Source organism: Lissotriton helveticus, chromosome 3_1, assembly GCF_964261635.1.
Source record: "Lissotriton helveticus chromosome 3_1, aLisHel1.1, whole genome shotgun sequence".
In the NCBI taxonomy this organism is placed as follows: domain Eukaryota; kingdom Metazoa; phylum Chordata; class Amphibia; order Caudata; family Salamandridae; genus Lissotriton; species Lissotriton helveticus.
In genome coordinates, this window is record NC_136061.1 from 477563105 (window position 1) to 477588121 (window position 25017).

General features: G+C 46.4%; 1 protein-coding gene across 5 annotated transcripts in view; it reads left to right on the forward strand.

Moving 5' to 3' along the window:
* GULP1 (GULP PTB domain containing engulfment adaptor 1) overlaps window positions 1-25017 on the forward strand; it is a 1926496-nt gene that overhangs the window by 896823 nt on the left and 1004656 nt on the right. Inside the window, exon 1 of one of the 5 annotated variants that reach the window (XM_078683688.1) lies at window positions 17618-17725. The exons of the other annotated variants lie outside the window; for them this stretch is intronic. The gene's annotated coding sequence lies outside the window, so the exon portion shown is untranslated. Of the gene's footprint in view, window positions 1-17617; window positions 17726-25017 lie in introns of those variants that run through there. 5 annotated transcript variants of the gene reach the window in all.

The following is a 25017-nucleotide window of genomic DNA, read 5'->3' on the forward strand; positions in this document are numbered from 1 at the left end:
TACATCTCTCTGAGTTTTTGGCACAGTCATTCGGGCACTCGCTGCGATTCTTTCTGGGGTCAACCTTCTCCCTTCTTTTGACAATAAGTGACCTAAGTAGGTTACTTCTTGACAACAATATTGCAGCTTAGAAGGTGACACCTTGTGATGTAAGTCACATAAATGCCGCAACAACGATACTGTAGCAGTTCTACAAATATCCTCGGTATCGGCTGCCACCAACAAGTCGTCAACGTATTGAATCAAAGCCGCACCCGTCGGTAACACAAACGCATCAAGTTGACTTTTAAGGGCTTGACTGTAAATCAATGGACTTTCACAGTAGCCTTGAGGTGCGCGTTTAAACCTAAAACTTCGACCTCCTAATGAAAATCCGAATAGATCTCTGCTTTCCTCAGCGATCGGAATACTAAAGAAAGCGTTCTTTAGGTCGATCACCGTAAACCAGGAGGCAGAAGCTGGAATCAGGGTCAACAAGGCTGTGATGTCAGGCACCACAGGAAACTGTGGGATCACTATTTTATTTACCTCTCTTAAATCAATTACAAAACGATAGACAGGAGGTTTAGTTGGATCGGTTCGTTTCAAAATGGGTAACACAGGACTATTACACACATTACCCCGAGTTTCTTCGATGACATCTTTTTCGATCAGGTCATAAATGATCGCTAATAGCGCTCGCTCACCATCAAGAGAGATACGATACTGAGGTATACGTGGTAATCGAACATTCGTTTTCAACTGGACCACATAGGGTGGAATGTTTAACAGGCCCACATCATTGGGACCTGTTGCCCATAAAGACGCAGGAAGAGAACTCAATTCCGGTGGGAACTTATCCATTGATAGGTACATAGGAGAGATAACACTCTGACCTAACGTAAGCTCCACTCCTTCAGGGGAGCAATACAAAGTCGCATATAACCGTTTTAACAAATCCAGACCCAAAAGATTCTCACCACACCCAGTGGATAGAATCAATGGAGCCTCCAGCTCACGAGGACCAATCGCAAGGGACAAAGGGCTAGAGACAGGATTGCTAACAGGGGCGCCAGAGAATCCAATGGAAACATTCGTTAAGCCAGACAAAGGTGCGCCAGGGAGTTTGGAATGCATGATGGAACTTTTTGCTGCACCAGTGTCCAACAGAAAAGGCTCAACTACGCCAGATGTGGCAACCGCGACGTAAGGCCCTCTCTGATCAACCGGAACTGACACTACTCCCTCTCTTTGTCGATGGCTGTCCTAGTAACGGTCGTCTGCAACAATCTCATGCTCAACATAATAATCGTCCACATGGTACTGTGCAGATTTATTGGACCCCGCATTTCGCTGGTCGAAACAATTATTTGCGTCCGATGAAACAGTAGAGCGCTCATGATTTTGAACGAAACCTCGTCCTCTACCTCGAGAGGCCTGTTGAGGACCACCACGACCTCCCCGAGCCGAAACATTATTATAACGATCACGTAAAGCGGGACAATCAAATTTTATATGGCCCTCTCTCCTACAATATGCACACTGATTATACCCAAGCGTAGATCTAAAGTCAGAGGAGTCAGAGCGCGACTGCATCCTAGTGAACTGGGCTCGTGGTCGATACTGCTGTTGTAAATCATTTTGATTTGAACGTGGAGGATATGCCTGCTGCAACAAAACCTTTGTTTTGAGCTCCTTCGTTTTCTTGTCTGAACGATCACTTTCTTCCTTTTCCCTATTCTCATAATATTGAGCCGTCGCTAATATCTGTGCAGTGGTTGAAACAGCCCATGCACTTTCCGAATTTTTCAATTTGTTGCATAGCTCTGGCAACAAATTTAACACAAACTTATCAACAAACAACCGTTGGCCTCCTTTGGTGCTCATGTCCTGACCACTATGATCGACAAATGCCTCCTCGAATCTAGTAAAGAAATCGGAGACACTCTCGTCTTTCTTTTGCTTGCAAGCCGATAATTTATCCCAATTCACCCTCATCGCTGGCATGAGTGTTTTCATAAGTGTAATGATTTTCTGGGGTAGATCCAAAAGTAACTGCTCAGGCTTAGCCCCACCAACTTGTAGTCCATCAGCCGCTATTAGTGCAGGCCAATCACCGCCTAACTCATTCACATGATTCGTTTGGCGAATTTTCGCCCAAATCGGTTGCGGTACGACATTACCAAACAGCATGTCGATGTCAGCGAGGTTCATAATAGTAGCATCTACCAATTGGTACAACTCCTTATAATAACCCGCCGGATTCTTACGCGGATCAGGCAAAGACTGTTTCACCTGCAAGACTTCTGATCGCTTCCATGGGAGGTGTATCCAAACACGTTGGAAATGTGGCAAAACTGGGGGATTGGCAGCAGGAGCACCTGGCATCCATACTGGCGGAACCTCTCTCATAGGATATTGACCAGAGTTCGTTTTCGTATTGTCGGTGTCATCATCAAATGACAACCGAGAAGGCACTGTGGATCTAAAGGCTAACAATCGTTCTAATGCTCGTCGTACATTTCCACCCACAATCATACCGTTCAAAAACTGACTCTGGAGTTCCGTCATCTCAGGCGGTACATTATCCAAGTCATCATTATACCATTCTTCTCTCAAAAAGTTACACATTTCTTCAAACACGAATCTCTGAGTGGGCTCATTAAACTGAGAGAATGTATCAAAAACCATGCGCGGAGGGTAGTTAGCAGGGTTTCTTATCAATCTACGCGCCATAGTTACCAACGTGGCACTCTCCCTTCCACCAGGGATTTGACTTCGTCTCTGGGGAGTTTCAGAGACATCGGATTGAAATAGCGATCCAGAAAGTGGGGAGTAAAGGGTAGCAACAGAATTAGGGATACGATTACGAACAGAAGGAGAAAGAAGAACAGGAGCAACAACATTAGAAGTGAACGTAGGAATAGCAGAGGTAGCCAGGACAGTTGAGGTAACAGGAACAATGGACTGAGGGGGTACAGGCAAAGGAGCAACTACAGGGGGAACTACAGGGGCTGTAGCACCCTGTGCATAAGGAGGTGGTGATTTCAATAAATAGGCTAACAAGGGATCCTCCTTCACATCTTCTTCCTTTTTAACATGATTAGATGGTAAAACCGGATAACATTTATCTACCTGCATGTGATGCAGTCTAGTAGAAACTTCTATCTCTTTTTCTGCTTTATCTCGCTGATATTGTTCTGCACCTTGCATCATCGTAATGATACCTTCTTTTTTTATTTTTCTTAAGCTGTTTGATTTCTTTCTGCTTGGCCTCTTTCCGCCATAACCGAAAGGAATCAAACATAGCAGGCCTAGCTTTCTTTTTAAACAATTTAGCTTCAAGATTATCTAAAATCGTAATTTCAAAACTTCCATGCGGTGGCCAACTAAGGTCACCATCGTTTTTCGTATAACAAACCCAATATTCATTATATATAATAGGGCCTACACCATGTCGACTATAGAGCTCATAAATTGGAGTTCCAACTGGAGGTATCGGACACGAGTCCTCCAACCGGGAATCAGTGTTATAACATTTAAAGAAACCAAAGAAACCACTACGGCTAGGCATCTTGCTCACTAACCAAGTATCAAACTTCAAGGGTTATCGAAGCGCTAAATCTTCGTGAAAGACAAAACCCTCGGTTTTTGGCAATTGCAACTGTCAAATAACAACTAAGAACCAACAACTAAGCACCACAAATGCAATGGAACCATGCAAAACAACTAAGCTTCAACAACAACCAAGGATACTGGGAGCGACCCACAAATACTTAACTGAGAGTACAATGGCGTCACCAGGAAGGCCCGTTTATCGTCTCGCCGTACAAAGGACTACGCCAGGCGCCAAAACAGGTCGACAGTCAGGGCATCGGTCCGTCGCAGTCGTCAGGAGGCGGGAATCTTCGCGGGAAAAATCTTCGGACCACTTATTTCGACAACAGGATCGATGAAGCGGGGTGCACCTTCCCTCGGAGATTTCACACGAAGTTCCTCACAATCGTCAGGCTTTGGACCGGTACCGCTGATGTCGCCCTACGTTGGGCGCCAACTGAAGGACTGGACTTTTTCTAAGGTCCAGCGGTGCCAGGGAACAACACCTGAAACCTTCGTGGGATACCTGTTCAGCGCACAAATGACAGAGACACGGGACACTTCCTTCGGCGTCAAAGATCAGCGTTTATTACTGCAGGGAGGCAAAAGTCACAAGAAGTACAACAGAGTGTAGGTTCTGAGAGTCTGCGTCAAATTGCAAATGTGGATCGCTCCTTTTATACACATTTTCGTCATTGCACAACACACGGACAAAAGGTTACAACTCAGTTCCCACAGTAAACTTCAAAAGGACTTCTTTCATGTTTTCAGAACCCCGGAACATAATTTCAGTAACATTGCCGGTTCCCAACTGTAAAAGCACATCTTCTCACCATTAGCCACATTCCACTCCAGTTGTAAACGAACGAAAGAAAGAGACAGGAACAGCTGCAAGGAAGACAGACAACAGTAAAGAAAAGAGTGTGAGGGTAATATCGGAATCATGATCACAGGATCAAGGGATTCGATCCTAACACATGCGCGGCTGAAACAATAGACCGGCACGGCAAGATTACCCTCAAGCGGAGCCATCTGCCTTTGCAGTGTCATTCCCTCGTCATAAAAGACGCACAAAAAGGAATATGCATCTCCCGCAAGGCTTGGGAACTAAGGGTCATAGCGCGGACAGTTGCCTGCTCGCTGACTACGTGAGGGCAAGAAACTAAATGGGTGCCGTATCTAAAATGGAACCCGAGGGTTCAGAAGAAGAAACGCGTAAATAAGGTGAACCCTTCCAAGTAGTGTAACGAAAACGTGTATACTTACTAAACTCGTTATTTACGGTTCATAGATACCAAACTTGCCCATATTCGACCATGCCCAGAACATCATAACGATTCTCACGGAACCTCAGGTATCGAAACTGATTCGAAACAAGCATTATCAAAGTAACAATGAGGAAGAAAACAGGACTGGAAAACAATCCTTCTCTCTCTCTCTCACGTAGACATGCATGTGGTCACCACCTCTCCTATGATACTTAATAGCTTTCATGGCAACAAACTGAACTTTTTAAAAAAAAATGCAGTCCACATTCAGAGTCCCTTAGAAGTATGGACACTGGGTAACGTTTAGGTGCTCCTCCCATCTTTCTTTAACAGGACGGATAGCTGATACGACATACATTTTTGAACAAACACATGTGATAACATAAATGCAGAATTGTGTATTGCAGTTTATCAAATCTGAAAGAGGAAACTTTCTTTTCTTTTCAAGATTTTATAAGTGAGCGTGTTTGCCATGCGTAAAGTCACAACAAATACAATTGCCCCATTTGAAGAAAACAGGTAAACTGACAATTGTCTTTGTAGGGTTATGTTTGGAATAACACACAGTGTCACTGGGACATAAAATATCCTACAAAGATTTTTCTCTTTCAAATGTCACCTGAGCTGTACATAATTCACTATCCAACCTGAGAAGATGCCAATGAATTTTATAGGCTTGTGAGATTTCTTGATGGAATTTTGGGATAAATCTAATAGTGTTTTCTGCTTATCAGATCGAGATATATTGGGCCATGTTTGTTGATTATAAAGCAGATCAATCCTCTTAATGTGTTTGACTTTGTTGTAAGTTTATAAATGATCTGATTGCTATATCCTCTTTAAATGAAGCATGCATGAATATTATTGGCTTCTTCTTCAAAATCTGTGTTCTTGCTGCAAATTCTATGAGCTCTAAGCAATTCATGTTTTGTATTTGTTGTGAAGGGTGTTCAAAAGGGGAAAACAAACAAGGCGTGCAGACTGCGAGTTGAATCTCTTCTGCCCTCCTTCTCTGTACTGAACGAATGCAGCAGGCGCTTTTAAACGTCGTTTTTTAATATTTTTAAAGAACGATCTTGACCCAATTGATTTACTAAATTGTGGAGTGCTGATATCAACTGTTTGCTTTTTTTAAACTTACCTAACTGCTGTTGCTTGATCCCCCTGCTCCCCGGTCCACCGCGGCTTGTCTGTGCCGATTGTTTGGAGGGACAGGTCGGGCGCCATCTTGGTAGTCCCGGACCCCTACTGGACCGGAGTTAGCGCTCCAGCTCGGGGAGGGGCTTGTGTATCAAATAGGACCTGTTCAGTCAGTTCTGGGCGTTTGAGCGAGGTGGTGGCAGCGCCTTGTGACAGCGCTTGGGGAAAACAAACAAGGCATGCAGACTGCGAGTTGAATCTCTTCTGCCCTCCTTCTCTGTACTGAATGAATGCAGCAGGCGCTTTTAAACGTGGTTTTTTAATATTTTTAAAGAACGATCTTGACCCAATTGATTTACTAAATTGTGGAGTGCTGATATCAACTGTTTGCTTTTTTTAAACTTACCTAACTGCTGTTGCTTGATCCCCCTGCTCCCCGGTCCACCGCGGCTTGTCTGTGCCGATTGTGTGGAGGGACAGGTCGGGCGCCATCTTGGTAGTCCCGGACCCCTACTGGACCGGAGTTAGCGCTCCAGCTCGGGGAGGGGCTTGGGTATCAAATAAAGATGCCTCCTAGGACGCGCAGCGGTCGCTCGCAGCGGGCGCGCCGTCTGCGCGCCGAAGGAGCGCCAATGGAGGGCCCGTCTGTGCCCGTCCGTGCCTCGGACGGGCCCAGGGCCAGCCTGTCTGCTTGTCAATCCCCGGGGAGAGCATTACCAGAGGCACGCAAGTACTCGCGCTATGATCTCTTGAAACTCGCACCCCCCGCTAAGGGTTTGCCGTGCATACGTGCGGGTCCTGAATGTGCTCTGGATACCTGCCTTACCTGTGGTTTTTCTCCTCAACCATTCCCCCCCCCACGTTTAAATCGTAATGATACGATCACTAACATCAGGGCGGGTCTGATAAATGCCAGGTCGGCGGTGAAGCACACAGCTGAGATCTTTGAGCTTTTGGTGGACGGTCAGTTGGAGTTGCTGTTCATCACGGAGACGTGGTTGACCAGCTCCTCCGCTCCCTCTGTGGAATTGGCTGTCCCCAGGGGGTTCAAGATCGCCAGAGTTGATCGTCCCTTAGGTAGAGGAGGCGGACTTGCAGTTATTTTTAAGGAGGGGTGGAGTCTTACCTCGGAGCCCCCGGTTGAGGGTGCAGGAGGTGAGGTCTTTCACTTCTCTATTGTGACTTCCCCCCATTTTACCTTGGGTGGTTCTTTAATTTACAGGCCCCCTGGCCAGGCCACTCACTTTTTGGACTCCTTGGAAGAATACATTGTGCCGCGGGTCCTGGGTTTTCCTAAGTTTCTTTTGGTCGGCGACCTCAATATTCATATGGATACTCCTGACTCTCCTGATGCACGCAGGCTAGGTGAAATCCTTGAGCTCGCTCAGCTAAAGCAATGGGTGACCGCCCCGACGCATTCGGGCGGCCATCTGCTTGATCTGGTGTGTTCTAATTTCCCTATTCAATCGGTGGCCATTGAAAAAACAACCTGGTCCGACCATTCATTGGTTAGATTTATGTGGGAGATGGAAGAGCTTAGCCCTCCACCTCTTACCTGTTATTCCCAAAAAATTAATCTACCTCTGTTTAGACAGGCATTGCAAAAAACCCGTCCAAACTCGGGGATAATTTTGGATGATGCGGTTGGCGGGTTTAATGAGTGGGTACGGCAGGCGGCTGCAGCCTCCACTAAGCAAACCACGCTAGCCAGAGCTAGACGCGCTCCCTCTCAACCCTGGTTTTCCCCTGACCTGAGGGAAATGAAACTGGGGTGCAAAAAACTCGAACGCGTGTGGAGACGTGCATATAGCCCTGAGGCCAAATCTGCCCTACGATCTGCCCAAAAAGACTACTATGCTGCAATCAAGGTGGCTAAGGGGAACTATTATGCGGGGCGAATTGCCAAGGCAGATAACAATGGCAGGGAGATCTTTGCCATTGTTAAAAGCTTTGTTGCACCTGTCGCTGAGGCTGCTTCTCTCGTACCCTCGGCGCATTGGTGTGAAGAGCTGTCAACTTTTTTTTCTACCAAAATAGCAAGGATCCAGCAGGACCTGCTAGCTGCTCTCCCCAGTGACAGCTCCGCAATCTCCCCACTACCCTCCTACTGCCCATACTCGGGACAGCAACTCATTAATTTCGTGCAGATTGAGGAGGATGTTGTTCTGCCCCTTCTTCAGTCCCTAAAATCTGGCTCTCCATCTGACCCATGTCCGGCCCGGGTGCTGTCGGAGGTGGCAGATTTGGTCTGTGATGAGACCACGCAGATAGTGAACCTCTCCCTGGCTTCGGGCGTTGTTCCTTCTGTTTGGAAACGGGCCAAACTTCTGCCGCTCCTGAAGAAACCCGGACTGGATGTGGCGACTCCGGGGAATTATCGCCCGATTTCCTTGCTACCGGCACTTACTAAAATTTGTGAAAAGGTAGTATTCCAACAATTGGAGAGCTTTGTGGAAACCTCTCAGGCCCTCCATCCCGCTCAATCGGGCTTCAGGGCTGCTTACAGCACCGAGACGGCCTTGGTGGAAATGACCGAGGCTATTCGGGACTGTTTAGACGGGGGTGGCAGAGCGGTCCTAATTCTATTGGACCTCTCTGCTGCCTTCGATACTGTCGCTCATGACCTCCTCCTCGGACGGCTGTCGGCTGTGGGCATCGGGGGTGTAGTCCTGGATTGGCTGTCCTCTTTTCTATCTAATAGGACCCAGCAGGTCTGGCTGCCTCCCCATGCCTCGAAGCCTAAACCTCTGTGCACAGGTGTTCCGCAGGGGTCAACTCTTAGCCCCTTACTGTTCAATGTTTATATCACCCCCCTGGTTTATCTAGCGGAACAGTTTGGGGCTAAGATCATAGGGTATGCAGACGATACCCAACTGCTGTTTACCTGGCCCGATGCCGATCTGGATACATCCACGGTCCACCTGTGTTTGTCCTCTGTATTTCGCTGGTTAACGGAGGCCCAGCTGAAGTGCAACGAGGACAAGTCAGAGGTGCTCTTTTATGGCTCCTTTCCCCCCTCGTTCAGGAGCTCACTGTGGCCTTCTAACATTCCCGGCCCTAGTGAGATGGGGAGACCTGCCAAAAATCTTGGCATTTGGTTCACGGAGGACCTAAAACTTGAGCATCACATTAAGAAGCTTACAGGCACCTGCTTCGCCACTTTGAGAATGTTACGCAAATTCTTCCCCCTACTTCCTAGGGATGCGAGGGAGTCGGTTGCTCGGGCGCTCATCTTGGCTAGGTTGGACTATGCCAATGCACTGTTTAGTGGCGTTCCCGCCTATTTGGTGCAGCGTCTGCAAATTATTCAGAATGCGGCCGTCCGTCTATTATTTAACATACCTAGATGGAAGAGCGTGCGCGTGGAGATGCGCACGCTCCATTGGCTCCCGGTCAGACAGCGCATTATGTTTAAATCTCTGGTGCTGGCTTTCCGGGCAACCCATGATCAAGGCCCCATCTATTTGAGAAAGAGATTTGTCAGATATGTCCCGGCACGTACCCTGAGATCTTCTACTCTGTTTAAATTGTCTCTTCCACGTTTTAAACGGTTCAGACTTGGGGGTCAGTCGATTTCTGTGATTGTGGCCCGGGCCTGGAACGCTCTCCCTCTCCATCTGCGTTCCTTGCCAACAGTGGCCGCATTCAAAAAACATCTGAAAACTCACCTCTTCAAGAGTACAATCTGATGTGTTTTTTCACTCTCTGAGTCTTGATGTCTGTTTCTTTTTCCCTTGTCTCGCGCCAGGATACTCCCCAGTAATGGAGCGCGTTATAAAATGGTTTAAAGTAAAGTAAAGTAAAGTAAAAGATGAATGTAAAATATTGTTAACTGAAGCAGGCTTCCTAAATATCTTGCTTATTATTTTGTTTTTATCCATATACAGAGTACAGTCACAAATGTTAATCATTTAGTCACAGCTCTATATTGCGACAATTTTGAAACAGAATGGTTTGGACAGACAATAAGGTGGTTACATCACCTTTCCATATGATAAAATCTCTTCAAATAAATGTGATACTGCTCCACTGTTAATTTAATTTTCAAAATCACCCATAAAACAGGAATGCATACAATGGTGACAATCGAGAACCCATTGCGGTTCCACAAACCTAAGGTACAATGTGTTTTCGTAGAGGAAACATTTATTGCTCAGAACTAAATTGACAATGTCTTGCAAATAGTTATTACAGTAAATCAGTGAATGCATTTGTGACTCTGTTTCCTTTTCAATTGTTTTCATTTTCAGCCTAATTTCTATCTTTTCTTGATCTGGTTCTTCACTAATTGTGTTGTATATAATATATAGTTGTGGATTGTCCCTAATAAAGCCATGTGTGTTATGAAACATTTGTTGGCCCGGTTGTTGATTTAGATATAAAAAAAATAAAAACTTAACTTGAGAACTTTCATCCACTGGCAGATATTTATTGAATCATTCAATTATCTCTATTTTGCATTGTAGTGCAGGCCTTGAGAGATATATCCCATTCTTATTTGTTGAGGTTAAGTCAAAACTTTGAAAAGCCTCTGTCTCCCTCCAGTTTCGTAGTGGCTCACTCTGGCTAGACCATATCACCGAATCTCTAAACAAAATGGGGTGTGATGGTTTCTAGGAGAACCCAAAATCAAGTAACCGATTGAGTTTCGTAATAATAAAAAGACATGACAAGAAGCAGTTCTTGATTAAATGCTACAAAAAAATTCCAGTGAGCCTGCTAGTGCGGTACCTAAACATCAAGGTGCAGAATTCTTATGAAATATTCAATTATTGTATAAACTCAGAGACAAAGAGATGCCTCAACATAAAATTCAGATTAAGAACATAACATGTCTTGTCCACCATTATGGTCGAGGAGGGTAGCCCCCCTGCTGAGTACTAGCAGAGGAAAACGTGAACAATAAAATTATAATATATCTATTTTATCATTTTATTTTGCCGAGTTCAGGGAAGGGCGGGGCCATGATGACAACAGGAAGAGGAGTTGTACTGTGAGTGTCGATGTCTGTTTGGCGGGCTGTCTAAGGACAGCCAAACCACATGCGCACTTAGATCTCTCCACATGAGCTATGCTGCCCAGCCGGGTGGAGAAGAGGCACAGGCTCCCAGGCCCTGGGTGAGCGTTATACCAGCCCTTTCAGGCCAATCGCGGTGCTGTTCCCATGCTGGTAAATAGTATAACCTCGAAAGAGAAGGAGGGAAAGAAAGATGGTGACCACTTGAGACGGCTGTGTGGACCTCCCTGACCACTTGGCAGATTATCTATGTATCCATCGGATTTTTAAAGGGTAAACTATGTCTGACACTGCCACAACCTTACTGGCTTTAGTTTCGCTGAGCCCGACTCTGTGTACGCGTTGCTTTGAAATAGCCTGTAGACAAGGAGAGTTACTACTCGCCTGCAGAAGATCTCTAGAAGTAGCGTATCACGCCTACTGATGACCTCCACAGCCACCCTCAATCACGACGATTGTGATGGGTCCTAAGACTGTGTGTGGTAGCAGCAGAGGAAAGGCAGCCGCTGCTCCTTTGCCGATTGGAGGGAGCTCTGCATTGGAGGCCATGGGTGGATGAGTGGAAACTGCATCGGCATCCGCATCACGCTCTACCGGGCGCCGATTGTAGGTGTTGACATGGACGGAGACCTCAGGGGAAAGGAGGGGGAAGGACGGGACTACGCTCCTCCCACAGCAGCCACCTGCCTCATCTGTCTTGGAGTTGCTTTGTGGGTCCCCCGTAGAGAGTGACTCGAGTCAAGCCCATGACCAGCTGATGCAGAAAGATTCGGATAACAGCAAACCATCACTCCTGAATAAGGAGCCCTCCCTACAACCTGCTGCAGCAACCGGCCCTCGGGGAGAAACAACAACTTTTGCTGCAGTGACTATCGATGAAGTATGCAATACTATTGGTTTGGTACCTTCTGAGAAGGGCGTGGGGGACTGTTTGGGAGACATAGCAAGGGACCCTGCCCAAATCTGTAAGTCGGCTCTGGAGGTGCGTTTAGAGCAAGGAAATGGTACGCTGGATAAAAATATTAAAGGCCAGTTTGGGGCAGATGGGGGAAGGGATCCCCCTGTAACCCATTTTGCAACTAGACCAGAAGCCTAGGAAAAGTCGGCAGTCAGAATCCTGGTCTACGGGGCCAGAGAAAGGAAGTAATTAGTTTGGTCCTGAGACAAAATGATTGCTTTTACACCTTGTTGGACGAAACCTGGTGAGCTTATGAATCAGGGTCTAGTATTGAGTCTAGCAAGAATGAGAGCTTACCTAATACTAGCGGAGTGGACTCGTGGTAACTTTACATAAAGTGGCCAGAAACCCGGTAGATATAATAGTAAGGGCAGAAAAAACCTTAAGTTGGACTACTCCCCAGGTGAGCAATTGGTTGAACCATGACTACCACACTGCAAGAGTCTCATACTGCTATTCCACCAACTCTGGACACAATTCTGCAATGTGTTTTGTGACATCAAGAGGAGGCCCGTCAGGATAGTCGCCGATCACAGATTGCCACTCGTAAATTACAGGGTTCAGTCATGAAGATTGCCAAGACATTCAATTATATCAGTGAGCAGTTGACAGACCTAGAAGTCAGAGCTGCTACCCTAGAGACTGATATGGCAGGCACCCGAGGTCAAACAGAGGCTCATGAATCCCATTTAATTGATATTCAGTGGAAGCTGGAAGACCAAGAGAATTACCAAAGGCATAATACCTTATGATTCTTAGGGATTCCAGAAGGGAAAGGAGGATCAGATATATGATTGTTTATGGTAGATTTGTTAAGCAAAGCTTTTCCAGAGCTAGAGGGATGGAACTGGCTTCAGGAGGTTCAGCGAGTTCATTGTGTGCCCCTTTTTCTGAGACATCCAATCAAGTCTGACATGAACCCCTGTGCTGTTAGTTTATTTTGGAAACTACTTACTGAGGCACAATATATTTTTGAAAAAGCTAGACTGGAATCCAAACGATCCGTTGGGGATTTTTCATTTCTTGCCAGGGCTGACTTTTGTCATGTAACTGTTGAGAGGCAATGGCGGCTCCGACCGATGATTAAACCATTCCAGGAGAAAGTGGCACAGGCTTTCATAATGAATCCCGTCCTTCCTCTTCGAAGCCACAGAGATCAGATGCAGAGTACCCCAAGGAACTTCCCTCAGCCTCATGCTCTTCAATATCTACATGGCCCCCCTCGCACCTATGGTCAGACAACATGGACTCAGCATGGTATCCTATGCCAACGACACCTAGCTCATCCTCTACCTCACCAATGAACCCGACACCACCAGGTACGGTTTCCTGCAAGGAATGAAGGATGTTGCATCCTGGATGAGCAGCAGCTGCCTGAAGCTCACCTCAAACTGAGGTCCTCATCCTGGGATCCATCCCCGCCACGTGGGACGACACCTGGTGTCCCCCTGCCCTCCAAAACTCTCCCATCCCCACAGACCATGCCAGCAACCTCGGGATCATACTCGACTCCTCGCTCACCGTGAACCAATAGATCAATGCTGTGTCCTCCACATGCTTCAACACCCTCCACATACTCCATAAGTCCTTCAAATGGAACTTCAAGCTGCTCACACAAGCCTTCAAAGCCCTCCACAACACCAGACCCCAATACCTCAACGGAAGAATCTCCTCCATGCCCAGAGAGAAACCTTTTCTCCGCTGACCTAGCCCTGGCTGAAATCCCACTCATTCACAGAGCCAGAACAGGAGGCAGATCCTTCTCCTACATCGCAGCCAAGACCTGGAATGAACTCCCCCACAGCATCAGACGAAGCCCTACATTGCAAACCTTCAGGAAGGACCTCAACACCTGGCTCTTCAGATGACCTTGCAGCTGCCCAACCCCTCCCCCCAGTGCTTTGAGACACTTACAGTTGAGTAGTGCACTCTGTAAACCCCTGATTGATTGATTGAGCATGGCTGAATGTGATATGGGGGAGCGGACCCCGTTTTTTACCTCTGAAATGAAAGCTAAGGAGTTTCTGGCTGAGGGTGGGATATAGAGTAAGCTCATTCCTTTATGGCTATTTTCAACTTTTTTTCCTAGATTAAATTAGTAATTAATGGTCAGGGATTACGTTTCTGCTTGAATTGTTGGTGGTGGATATAGGATGTATAGGACATATGTTGTTAGCACTGATTATTGTTTTTGGCCACTGGTTTAGGGAACTACTTCCCATCTACTACATACCAATGGAAGGCCTGTTTTCTTTCATTATAGGGGTGTTTAGTGGTGGGAGGGAGCTGCTGGGTGGAGTGGGTTGGAGAGGGGGATGGGGAAGGATGGTTGAGGCAGGGATGGTGGGGGATATGGGTCTGAGGGGAAAAAAAGGTAAATAGTATTACCAGCATGAGAGCAGCGTCTTGATTATTGGCGTCTGGGAGCCTGCACAGTGTGCCCCAACCCAGTGGGAAATCAGGAGTTGGGACTGAAGCAGAAAAACACTGACACAGTAGCCAGCAGCAGCAGGTTAGCACTTTTTATTTTATTTTTTTATTTACCCCACCCCTCTCACATCCCCCTACACGACCCACGTTTTTTGTCATTAATAGCAGCCGCCTCTACTATGCACTAAAACTCTGTCGGCAAGGAGGTAGCGTCTCTGCCCAGTTTTCAAGAAGCATAGCTTCGGACGTAGCTGTCGGGCAGCTATTTCCTTATGCTACCAAACAGATTCTGAATCTATTTTCATGCCAGTTGCTTCCTATATTGTCTCAGCTGGAAACACAAGCAGACCTGGCCATTCCTATATCTTTTAATCATTCATAACCCTTATTTGATCAAATAATTGGATGAACTCATTCTGATCAACATTTCACATTAATGTATTAGCCGACTGGATGGGTTTATTTTGAGGAACTACTTGCCTTTTAAAATACTTAATTGATTGCTTTATGTGGCTTTGGTTTATTTCTATGGCTTTTCTAACAATAAATTTTGCTTCGCAAGGATCATCCCATTTACAATTTAGATCACTCTGCAGAAAAAAACAGGCAGTAAACAATGCTCTCTGACCACAGATGAGGATGAACTCTTACTCCTGATACTAGATTTTATAGCTTCTTTCAGCTCCATAGACCACCCTCCCTCATGCATACTTTTATGTCTTAGTGGAATTCATTGTCAGTGCCTTCCACTTGTTGTCCTCCTATCTATTAAGCCACTACTAGCTCACCCAGCTGGCACCTCAAGGTCACTGACACTCCCTGCTACCAGCAGAGTACACCAGGGCTCCCTCATGTCCCCGTTGCAACCTCTACATTGAACCCCTTGCTCATAGACAGCAATATCACAATTCACCAGTATGTCAAAGACACAACACTTTTCAGCTTCTAGCGACTCAACAACTGTCTCCCTGTCTTTCAGATCCAGATGTCCCACTGATCTGCCTGTCTTAAACTCCACACTACCAAGACCAAATGTATCTTACTTGCCAGCAACAGCAAATAGCTAACTCAGGGACATGAAACTGGTTGACTTCAACCCAAAAAACTTAACAACACCATGTCACATGGATTCACCCTAAACAACGACCTTTTTCTTAAGGAACGACTCTAAGAATACCAAGACGACATAGGTGCAGCTCTCCCTGAAAAAAGTGAGATATTACTTCCTGAAAGCAATTTAAGAACGGCTGCCTCTGCCTATATGCACCTTCACCTGGATGGAGACAAGTCCTGCTCCAAAGTCTCCCATAAACTAGACTGACTTCCTGAAAGACGACTTTGAATGCCACTTTTGCTTTGCTGGACAAAAAACTAACCAACTCTTCTGGATCACGAGCCAGCACAGCCCAAACACCACCAGACTGGAGACAAGGAGTTGTAATATATAAATATGTAATATATTAAAAATGTAACTTAAAACACATTAAAGAGACCTTCTAAATTTCCCAACTCAGGATTTGAAACAACATGCTCATGGCCATAGGAAATTCTCAAATAATCAAAGATTTGAAGTCACCTCTTCAATGGCCACTACATTTTGACCCATGAAGAAGCCCTGTGTCCTTGTCACTGCTTTGTAAACTATCTTTTTTCGTACTCTTGTCCTTTGGCCGTATGCAGTACTCACAGACGTCATTTAGGGGTCACAGCTGCGACCCCTGGCTTGCCCCTTGCTACCATTGGCACTACTTTTGCGATCCTGGCCTCAGAGGTGGCAAAATCAGTGCCTGAAACACGGGGGCATCTATTCTTAATGGACGCTGGTTGGATCTCCACTTGCCTGGTATTTTGTCAATTTTTGTATACAAAGAATGAATAATATTATTCACTATTAGTGTAATACAAATGGAGTACATTAGTTGGAATATGAACCTATCTGGAATCTACGGTAAGTAAAAAATGATGTTCTTTGTATGTTGTATGCATGCTTGAGGGTGAGAATGTGTATATGTGCGCAACAGTGTGTGAATGTGTTAGTATGTGTAAGCATGCGTGTGTGAGTCAAAGCTAAGGTCATATGGCGTGCAATGTTACTTCCTCTACCCCAGGTTTGTGCTGTACAAATACACAAATAAATACATTCCACATACATATGCGGATTGGCTGTTTCTGGAGTTATTATTGCGTGTGTCCTTCACAGAACATGTTCTTATGGCATCTGGCTAAGTTATGGTGCTGGTTTCTTATTCATTGGTTTGGATTAATCACATTCCACACACTCCTTCTTGCTTTGTTATAACCACAAAATTAAGGGATGGGATGAAGAAGCATGATGAAGAGATAAGGCCGTTATCTCTGTCTCTTTCCATTACTTACATTCTACCCTGCTTTTCATGAGAAAGGGTGCGTGACATTCATGCCTTTTGTGCGTTGCATAATTATGTAACATTTCTGCAAATTCATTAGACATTACACATAATTATGTGAAATTCAAATCCTTTATTTACTGCTATATTTTGGCACGAAATACATCCTTAATTTAATACATCCATACATTTTGGGGCGAAGAAGCATTTAAACAAGCACCGATAACAACAGTTGCACAAGTTCTGCTGTTCCCGTGTGTTTACTGAAGGCTATTTTCGGGAAAAGCTCGGTAATTACGCGAAGGACCATATTGGCGTAATTTCGGGGATTTTGTGTAACAAGCGAACCAGAAAAATTACTGAAATTACACAATTTGCCCTAGTGTGATAGGTAAAAATGTTGATTCGGCAGATTGTGGAATGCCAGAGGTTATAAAAAAATATTTTTGTGATGAACCGTGATATTGCACTGAATAATCCATGACACAGAAAATGGTAGGTAGTATCTCATCAGTCTCAAGGATGCTGGGTAATTTCCCCCTGAAGATGCCTACCTAGAGTGTAGCCATCTAAAAGGCTGTATCTTGCGTGTATCTCAGTACTCCACAAGAACTGACTCTGGCACGAGTCATGCTAGTGGGCAGTCTGGACCCTGTTTCAGCATGGACTGTTAGAAGAAGCAAAAACACATGGTGTTTTGAAATGTACGCGTATGTTTACTTTCCTTTTTAAAGACCCGGGCCAGTTTGTGGCTATGGATACTGTTTTAAAGAAGTAATGTTTGGCGCGGATCCTAAAATAAGCTAACAGGAAGGCATGTTAGATGTCTGAACGCCTCAGCAGTTCCACCCATGATGTAGTGCGCTTTGCACTGCAGCGCTCAGTGCCATCTCTCCCACATCTGAAAGCCATTAAGCCAAGCAGCAACACTTCCGCCTCCCCTAGTTCCTGCCTGGCTTCACCGAGCGAAGTAAGTAGTTTCACTTCTTGGGTTTTCTGAAACATTTTGAGATGTCTAGAAGGGAGAACCCCGTGATGTTCGTTCCGTAGTGACACCAGGCACTGCTCCGGGAGTGAACCAAAACACGTGAATCCGCGACTCCCTGCAGACCGTGCCCCGGGCACCAGCGTGTACGCTCCTGTCTGATGTGAGGCGGCTCGGGCGTGAAATGCCCCGAGACAGCCTCCGTAAGGAATCGGATGTTCGCGTGCCTGCATTAGGCTGGCATTAGCTGAACAGTTTCACAAAGAGACCTCTTTAGATAGACGTCTGAGTGTGTGTTTTAGGTTTCCTTAACGCTCACTGAGACCTCAGTCGAGGGAGAGGCTCGTGCGTGCGCATCTGCCTTGTAATGTTTAAAGACCGAGCAGCCACTGCTGCTTCCAGCATAAAAGTTTGCATTAGTGGCTTCGAGTGCGAGTGAGGAAAGAGGGGAAAGCATTCTTCTAGATCTAGATATGGTTTGTGTCTCAGCGTAAAAGAAAGAGAGGGCGTTCCTGCAATAAAGCGTTTTCCTTCTGAAGTTGCTTGGTTAGGCGGGCCGGTCCTGTTGCTGCTTAAAAGAGAGTTAGCCCCTAAAAGGAAACCGATTAAATAACGTGTGCCTCCCAAAACCACTTTTTGCATTGGAGCTGCTGCGGTCAGGAGGAGGGTTGGCGGCGACGGAGGAATAGCCGCATAATTAAGATGACTGGTGTCAGAATGATAATTTTAGCGAGGTGACAAGGAGTTCCGCCTCAACAGGGAAGAGACGCAGCTGCAAATGTGTTATGTGAGTGTGTGGAGCGGGTGCTTCAAGGGCATGAACAGATGAAAGTTTTGGTTCACTTTGTATATCTCTTGCGTGGCTTGTATAAGTGAACGGGATATTTATAGATATCGAACTAATTGAGTGAATGAAGACGCTGCCTTTAGCTCGGGGCTTGTAACCTATGTATTAACACGCCCTGATGATGTGTGGTGTACTTTATTTTTTTTAATTTATTTATTTTGAAAGTTTTATATAGCGCGAACAAGATCTTTGCAGATATCCGAGCGCTTTACAAAGCAGGGAATACCAACAAGAGAGTGAATAACAGGTCATTAGGTATATCAAAATTATAGGTAGTAAGTGGGATGGGTAGGTACGTGAGGGAGCATAAAAGCACAGGTAAATTAATACTGCAAGTAGATAGTCAGGTAAGTGAATCAACAATACAGGTAAAACACATAGTCGTAGGGATCGAGCAGAATAATACAAGAAAAACACATAGTCGTAAGGATCGAGCAGAATAATACAGATCGGTGCAGAGACTTTTACAGATCCACGTTAATAGTTCAAGTGTATTTGGCCATGAGAATAGCTTTTACTTCTTTCTTAAAAAGTGTGACGGAGGAGATGAGCCTGATTTCAGGAGGGAGTGAGTTCCAGATCCTGGGTGCCATTCCTGAGAAAGAGCGTTTATACGTTTTTTCCTTCTGGAATCTTCGAGGTTTTAGCAGAAGATTGTTTGTGCCTCTAGTGTATCTAGAGCCGCCAGAGATTGACAGCTTCTGGGTGAGGTATCCGGGAGAGCTCAGGTGTACAGCCTTGTGTGTCATGCAGGCGATTTTCAAATGTATTCTGGCTTCAAAAGGCGGCCAGTTCAAGGATTTCAAGTCAGGGGTGATATGCGAGTGTTTTTTTGACCCAGTGATGAGTCTCGCTGCAGCGTTTATAGAGGCTCTTAGGGGAGCAGTGGTGGTTAACGGGAGACCGCAGAGGGCGATGCTGCCGTATTCAATTCGCGGGATTACCAGTGCTTGTACTGCAGTTTGGAAGTCTTTGGCTGGTAGGAAGGGTTTAAGTTTCCTCAGGGTATTGATTTGGAAGTTCGCTCCCTTAGTAGCCTTGCTGATATGATGCTGCATGTTGAGATTGGAGTCGAGAGTTATGCCTAGAGATTTTGCTGAGTCCATGATGGTGGGTAGGACATTGAGTGCAGTTAGCTGTTTAAGCCAGGTTTGAGTGGTAGAGATCTTCGCGGGAGGTGAGATCAGAAGGAACTCTGTTTTCAGAGCATTGAGTTTGAGATGATTATTGGCAAGCCAGGATTGGGTGCTTCTGATCGTTGAGTTCAGGAGTAAAATGTCATTGGGGGATTGTAGTTTGAGATATAATTGGGTGTCATCTGCGTACATGTGAAAAAGTACATTGGATGCTTGTAGCAAGGTGGTGAGAGGTTCCATAACTAAGTTGACCAAAGTTGGTGATAGGGAGGATCCTTGGGGGACACCTAACGAAACATGTATTGGTGAGGACATCAGGTTGTTACTCTTGAATTTCGGCGACCTGTTGTGTAAGAAGGAGGTAAACCACTTGAGAACCGTCCCAGATAGACCCATTCTTGTGTTCAAAAGTTCGAGTAAATTCTCATGTTTGACAGTGTCGAATGCTGAGGAGAGATCAAGAAGGATGAGGAGGCAGGTGTCATTTTGATCTAGCATTTGTAGGGCGTCGTCAATTATGTGAGTCATAGCAGTTTCAGTACTGTGTCCTGCTCGGAAGCCTGATTGATGAGCGTTGAGGAGATCAAACTGATCAATGTGTTTAGTCAGCTGTAGTTGTGCGCATTTTTCCAATAGTTTGGCGAGAGTGGGAATATTGGTAATGGGGCGGTAGTTGTTAAGGTCGGATGGGTCCGCCGTAGGTTTCTTTAGTAAAGGTGTGACTTGTCCAACTTTGAGGGAGTCAGGGATGGATCCTTGTTGGAGCGAGCTGTTGATAATTTTAGTCCACAGTGGAAGGAGCCATGGGGTGAAATCTTTGACAGCATTGGCAGGGAGGGGATCCGTGAGGTGATTGGAAGGTTTCAAGGTGCTGAGCAGTTTGCCTATTTCTTCTTCGGAGTAGGTGTCAAAGGATGACCATGTAGCATTGTTTTTTAGTTCGGTGGGTGTTATGCAGTTGGGTGTGGTGTAGAGGCTTGCGTCAGTGCGGAGATCACTCTTTATGTTGTCAGTTTTTTGGGTAAAGAAAGCGGCGAAGTCTTCACAGAAGGGTGCTTTGCCCAAAGTACTGAGAGGTTGAGGTTGTTCCTTGGCTTGTGTTCTGATTAGCTCAAACAGTTTTCTCGGACGGTTTTTTGCTTGGTTGAGCTAGAGGCTGAAGAAGTTTGCTTTTGAGCGCTTTATTTTCCTGAAGTAGGCGTTTCTCTTTTTCTTCAGGGTTTTCAGGTGTAGTGCAGAGGGAGCTGTTCTCCAGGTGCGCTCTGCCATTCGCATGGCTCGTCTATCTTCATTGAGACTCCCGTCGTACCATGGATTGGAGATTTTAGCGGAGACTCTTTTTAGCTGCATGGGAGCAGCCTCATTAATTATTGAGGTCATGGCGTTGAGATAGTGGTCAGTCAAGGATTGGACATCCGTAGCGCCCGTAGGAGGGAGCAGGAGGTCGCGGCTGTTCGGGGGTAGGGAGTATGGGTTGAGTTTTTTCAGGTCTCTTTTCCATATTTTAGGTCTGGAGGATTGAGTCATGTTGAGTTTGACTTTTTCATTGATGAAGAATGTGACGATATAATGGTCTGACCAGTCACAAGGTCGGATAGACTCAAGTTGAATAGCGTCCTCTTTGGCGATGATAAGGTCGAGGATAGAACCTTTCTCATGGGTCGGGCTGTTGCATAATTGTGTGAGGTCCAGGGCGTTAGGGAAATTTTTAAGACTATTTACCACTGCATCATTGTGATCGTTCCAGTGGAGGTTGAAGTCACCAAGGTATATTTGGGTGTGCTGTCGTCCGGCGTTAGTTGAAATCATGTCCATAATTTGTTGGGCGAAGGTGAGGTTGTCTCTGGGTGGGTGGTAAATGCCGTGAAGAGAGCATATCGGTTTGCCCTCACTGATAATATCGAGGCAGATGTATTCGCAGGAAGTTGAGGAGGGCAGGGGAGGTGCGGAGACTTTCAGGACAGAAAGGTTGTTCCTGTATATGCATGCAATTCCACCACCTATCTTGCCAGACCTGTCAAGCCTAATGATGTGGTAGTTGGGGGGACCAGAATGTCCATTATAGGTGTAGAGGATTCGGTTAGCCAGGTTTCAGTCAAGATGATTAGGTCAAGGTCCAATGTTAGGATGAGATCGGCGATGGCGGAGGAGTGTCTAGAAGCCGATCTGCAGTTGAGGAGAGTGCATTTGAGACGAGGTGTGTCAGGGGAGGTAGAGGGTACTAGAGAGAGGGGGACTTTTCTAAGGTTGTTCGGGACGGATATTCTGTTGTTTAGTGTGGAGGGTCTACGGGGATTTGAGTGTATCGTGGGAATGGGGAGGTGCGTGGCGGTTGTGTGGATTAGGGGAGCTGGGTCGTAGGAGCGGAGGAGGGTGAGAGTGTCGAACTCCAAGAGAGGGTGGCATGTGCGACGGGGGCGGTTGTTGCGATTGTGGGCAGGGATCGCGGTCCAATGTGGGTGGCGGGTGCGGTTGTTGCGATTGTGGGCATGGATCCCGGTCCTGTGTGAGGGGTGTAGCTTGGGAGCATCACCAGGACGGGTGGGGAGCCAGTTGAGAGGGGGGTGGTGGTGAGTGGGGTGTGTCTGGGGGGTGTGATCAGTAGCTCTTTGATGGTGTGAATGTCTTCTTTGATGGTGTGAATGTCTTCTTTGAGCTGGAGGAGGGAGGACATAATCTTGTCCAGCGTGGGATAGGTGTTAGTGCTGGGGGAGGAAGTCATGGGTGAGTGGCTGACCTGGGAATTAGCGTGGGGGTGGGGGGGTGAGTTGGTGTTCATGAAGTGCTCCGTGGTGCCGGCATACGAGTTGGTGTTAGGGAGGAGAGAGGGTATGGGGGCGATGGGAGTGGATGAAGTACGGAGGAGGTTGGTGGCGTAGAGGAGGGCATTGGTGACAGGCGGAGAGAGCGGGGTGGAGGTGGAGTGTATGTTGGTGGTGATGGGGGAGCCTGAGGGGTAGTGAAGGCTGAGAGTGGGGGGGGAATGGTGTTGGAGATGGTCCTTTCTGCGGGGTTTCATACATACAGGTGATTTGGATTTTATATTCCTTCATAATACAAATAGTGCGTTCGACCAGCAATGTTTTGATAAAAATAAAGCATTTATAGAGCACCTGGTTACTCCCTCCAGAAAGTCCCAGCGCTAAGAAGACACACTCAGTGTAGACCCCAACATGGTGTGCTTGACAGGCCCTAGGATTTGCCTAAAGAGCAAGGTCGTAAATTTCTAGCTAAAATCTGATTCTGACCTTTGCTGTCTCAGATCCAGAGGCATACTATCCCATAATTTGGGAGCCAAAAAGCTGAAAGCGGGCCCTCCATCCCAGATGTTTTAACTCTGGGGATAACAGTGAGCAAGATCCCTGCAGACCGAAGACTTCTGCAAGGTTGGTATTGCTTCACCAAGTAGTCTATGAAACGTTTCCCTAATGTTCTAATACAAAACACAGTACCACAGTATAAGGTCTGTACTTGAAAGAGGGATACATATGCACCAGGCAATTGGTGTTTTTTCTGAGTTTCATAAAAGTCAGCCAAATTAAATATCGCATGTAACACCATTGTTGTTAAATAGTGGGGGTTCATATATACGTTGTATCACATGGGGCCACCTCAAACATCCTCACTTTTCTAGTATGGTGATTGTAAATAGATCAGTAAAAAAGATCTTCTCTTGGACCATGCATTTTAGTATGGCTTTATTAAACAGCTATGGCATGTCTTATAAAAAAACAAATTTGGCATTTCAAGGTCAATGTTTAAAATACTAAATGTGCCCCCTTTGTTGGCATGTTCTGTGGTGTCTACTTAAAAAGGGGGTTATGCTATGTTCAATGTCTTGTTTTCTTGGTCAAATAACAGGTGATTATATACAGCAAAGTAATTGAGTAACTAGTGACCTGGCTTCGAAGGTAGTGCTGCAGTTGAATGAAATTCTATATACCGAGTGTATTTCTTAAAAGAATCACCCGCGTAGCTAGGGGGGGCGAGGGGGGCGGTCCGCCCCAGGCGGCACTGTTTTTGGGGCGGCCCCCGCACAACTCTGGTGCATTATCTGTATGCGGCCGCGGGAGTAAAAAGAAGTGCGTCTCGGCGTTGCATGCGTGAGAAATATGACTAAAGGTGAGGCAGCAGCCTGTCACACTTAGTCACACATATCGCGCGCGCAACGTGAGGACGCAGTGACACACTTCCTTTTACTCCCGCGGCCGCCATCCAATTGCCCTTACAGGGCGATAGGCCGCAGCCTCACACTGTACTAGTCAACTCAGTGTCACCATCATTAGAGGCCTGGCTGGTGTAGCCGTCGGCCGTGGATCACGGCAGTCGTCGCCCTGCTCGCTTAATGTTGGGCCAGAGCTGAGTCCCGCTGCTATCAGGGTGCTGCTATCAGGGCTACCTGTGGCCAGGAGGAGGAGATACACTGTGAAAATCCAAGGCGGCAGAGTCAGAGACCCAGCCCCGGGAGGCCTGAGGAGAGTGCGGGTTCATTGCTTGCAACAGCGTGACTCGTTGCACCGACCGGCACTCCTGAACACAGTCGGACCCCGAGGAGCGACTGAGACAGGGCAATGGGATTGTAAACGAGGGGCTGGCTGCCAGTTACATGCTTCACTGGCCTAATCCATGTGCCGACGGCGGACAGACAGCGTTATCAAGCTGTTTGACCTCCGTTTTCCATCCAGGTAAGCCAGAAATATGCCCCCTGCTTTATAATTTACTATTTCCTTTGCGAAGTTTTTAATTGTGTCAGTAAAAAACATTTAGGTAAACTTTAGCCTAGGGAGTGCTGCGTGATGATTTAAAAACGACATGCATTACTGGGACTGGGCCTATGCAAGCAATAGTAATGCAGCTAGTTTTGGCATGTTGTTTCTTGTCACCAGTGGGTGCATTTACATGAAAACAACTTTCTTTTCATTTTTCCCTTGTCACCTTACCAAGTTGCCGTCGTGCACAACACTTACGCTGGTCTGTGCAGTGCTGTGATTTTGAGTTTGTGTGCTCGACGCAGGATGTTTACTCTAACTGCAGCCTCCCCCCACCCCATCGGGACATAATTGGCAGGCTAGACGGATCTGAACTTCACACTTACCAGTGAAGCCCTCCAGTCATGTGCGTTTGTGACAGGCTGGAGGAGAGGCCCTGATTGCATCCCTAACATAAAGGTTGTCTGTCACAAGACAGCGCTAGCACCAGCAAGCAGCCCTGTGACACTTTCAGAGAGCAGAGCTGGAAGAGAGGATCAGAGACTGTGACTCGCTGCTCAGGTGCGAGGCCATCCCTACTGTGTC